Here is a 3,556-nt window from a genome sequence, read left to right as displayed (position 1 = left end):
GGGCGAGGCCGGCGGCACAGGGTGGGCAGAGGAGCACAGGGTCCGCGCGGTCTGGGACTGAGGCTGCCGGCTCCTGGTGAGGCTCTGAAAAGCCAGAGGCTCAGGGCTCAAGGGAGACGTGACCTCACCTCTCCTGCGTCCTCCGAGTGCACTCGCCCGGGCTGAGGGACCTGGGCCAAGAGCTTCAGCACAAGAGGGAGGGAGTGAACAAGGGAGTGAGGGGAGGCCTCCGGGAGGAGAAGGAACCAGCTGGCCCGAGAAACAGGGGAAAGGCACTCCTTGAAGGACACACCCAGAGACCATCAGACAGGCGCACAGACTCACTCTAAGCCCGAAATAAAAGGAGGCTTAGGGCAGGGGAGAGGGAAGGATCTTTAATCATTGCACACTGGCCAGCCTGCGGTCTCCAGGTGACCAGCTCATCTTTTCAAGCCACTGAATTTGAATTCATTATGGGTAACAGAAGGCATCCCAACTCCATGCAAGTGGCCACAGACTGACTACTTCCTCTTGACTAACAATTTGCACCCCCTTCCCCATCCAGCCCCTCCTCAGACTTTGAACCCTGAGCCCCAGGAATTTCTCTTTCCCTGGCAGGTGGGCAGGGAGCAAGGTGCTAAGCTTTGGGCCCAACCCTTTGTGCCCTATATAGGGGTCCTCTGGAGACATCCGCCCCCCCCTCCCCTCCCCCAGTATAGACAGCCAGTAGCGGCCAGTCTGGGTTTGGTCCACTTTTCCCCAAGTGTACAAACAAGGAACCCTCTCCTCTCCATTTTTCCACCTACAGAGCCCCTGGAGGGAGAAACAGGTAGATCTGGCTGGTGTAGACAGCCCCAGTGGATAACTGGGATGGGAAGAAGACATAAGGGTCTATCTCGGCAACCAGCACGAGGAGAGCAATTATATCGCTAAGCAATTCATGAGATTGTGTATGGACCAGAACTGAGGCTCCAAACCCAGACAGAGATGGGAATTTGTCACGTTTGAGTTGAATGACATCAGGAAAGTCCCTTCCCCTCACTGAGCTCCAATTCCTTCATCTGAAAAAAAAAAAAAAAAAAAAAAAAGCAGATAATAGGAATCCCTTCCTCATAGGGACATTGTGAACATTATAAAATTGCAGATCAAACCAGGTGAATCTAAGTGCTCTGTCCACGTTAGTTTTTATGAGGAAGCTATTTCCCCAAAGTATAGTCATTATGCAGTATCTCAGACCCAGTATCCCTTGGTGCAAATACGTCCCCTAAAATCCCAATATTCTGAACTGGCAGGGCCACAGAGAAATACAAAGTAATTTTATGATGCATAGTTTCAAGAATAGTTGCTCACATCATAATGCAGCAGAAGTATTAATCATCTGCTTGACTTTCTCAGAATGTGAACTGATTATCTGGGATGCTCTCACTTCTGATGGGGCCATCCTGATTCTGTTACCTGCCTCCCTCATTGGACGGCAGACTTTGAGAAAGGGGAACCTCTTGCTCATCTTTGTATCAGCACCCGGTACTGTGCCTGGTACAAAGTCTGTGCTTAGTATGTGAACGCATAAAGACGAAATAGTGTCTTCTCCCCCATTTTGGTTGGTTGATCAAGTGGGAATAAGCCAAAGAATTAGATCTATGGAGTTCTCAACCAAGCCCTTGTTTTGGCTGTTCCCTCTGCCTGGGATGCTGTTCTTTTGGACTGCCACGTGGCTGTTCCTTCTTAGTTCTCAGCTATCAGCTCTGTCACTTTCTCAGAGAGAGATCTTCTCTTTATATTTATTTAGAGTAGGTCCCCATAGTAATTACATTTCAGCAGGCTCCGTGCCTAGCAGAGAGCCCGATGTGGGGCTCGATCCCAGGACCCTCGGATCATGACCTGAGCCAAAGGCAGAGGCTTTAACCCACTGAGCCACCCAGGTGCCCCTCAACAGCTTTTTAAAATGACATGTATCATTATTGTAATTTGTTTTTTTATGTGTTCTCCATCGGTTCTTTCTCTATACCTTAAGATTTGTAACCTGTTCAGAGCAGTATTTTTAGCACTTGGAGTTTTTCTGGCACATAATAGGAATGCAAGAAACATTTCTTGGACGAATGGGTCAGAATTACCTGTGAGTACTGCAAAAATGATTTCCAGATCTTAACCGAGACCTACTTGAACTGGAATCTCCCAGGGTGATATCCCAGAAACCTGTATTTTTAATGTCTGAGAAATCTGTATTTTTAGAACATTCCCTAGTGGTTTTGACACAGTGGACATTGTCTCGAATCTCACTACTATTTCTAGTTCTTAGGACCAAGTGCTGGGTCCTTAGTTCAGAGATCCCCTCTGGCTCTTCAAACTCAGCAAGCTGACAGTAAAACATCTGCCCCCAAGAACCTGCTCCTGAAGGCTTGGTCCTTAGCTAAGTCCTGTCTACTCCTCCAACCTTCTGTTCTACTAATTCTCTCCTCTCACTATGCTTCAGTTACAAAGGTGTTTTTTTCCCCTCTGTTCTCAAATGCACCTAGCCTTTTCCCACCTCAAGTTCTTGTACCTTCTCCTTCTTCTTCTTGGAATGCTTCCTCTCTTCTCTACCTGGTGGGTCCTTTTCATCAGGTCCCTTACATCAGGACCCATCACCTCATGTGTTACCTCCTGAGAGAGTCCTTCTCTGACCATCTGAAGTATGGTCCTCTTTTTAAAAAATTTTTTAAAAGATTTTATTTATTTATTTGTTAGAGAGAAGAGAACAGCAGGCAGAGGGAGAAGCAGGATCCCCTCTGAGCAGGGAGCCCCCACCGTGGGACTCTGTCCCAGGACCCTGGGATCATGACCTGAGCCGAAGGCAGACTCTTAACCAACTGAGCCAACCAGACTCAGACCTAAAATGTGGTCCTCTTATTCTCCATCCCATTACCTTCTTTATGTCCTTCATCAGGGTTCTCACAACCAGAAACTGTCTTTGTTTATTTGTTTATTGTTTGTTGTCTGTCTTCCCCACTAGAAGGTAAACTCACAAAAGCAGAGATCTTTTCCCCTTCTGGTTCGCTGCCATGTCTTCTGTGCCTAGAACAGTTCCTGGTCCCTAGCAGGTGCTCTGTAGACATTCATCGAATTAATGAACTGTGCATTTAGTCATCTAATTTGGGAACTCTTCTCTTTCCTTCAGCCTCTACATCAACGATCCATCAAACCCTACTGATTGGATGGCATATATGACTCTTTACTCTGTCCTTGTTTTCCCTTCCCCAAGGCTAGTGTTACCACTGCAGTTCTTATCAACAGCTCAAAGGCCCAACAGGTGCTGTCTCAGCCATATTTGTGGTCTGGGGCTGGTGAATTTAGTTGGCGTGGCTAAGCCCAAGGTTTGGGTACCAAATGGAATTTTGCTGATTCAAGGTTATGAACTGTACCGCTCATGCCAACCCACTTGTGTCATCCAGGGAAATACAGAAGAAGGGATTCTTGACTTTGCCAGGAAAACAGCCCTTCAACATTGGTTCAACACTCCAGAATCACCAAAATTTACTGAGTACCTACGGTCGTCATTCCCCAGATGCATCAGCTCATTTAGTTCCTTACAGCATGC

The sequence above is a fragment of the Enhydra lutris genome, unplaced genomic scaffold, assembly GCF_002288905.1.
Source record: "Enhydra lutris kenyoni isolate GAN:26980312 unplaced genomic scaffold, ASM228890v2 scaffoldscaffold46, whole genome shotgun sequence".
NCBI lineage: Eukaryota > Metazoa > Chordata > Mammalia > Carnivora > Mustelidae > Enhydra > Enhydra lutris.
This window is presented reverse-complemented; position numbering follows the sequence as displayed.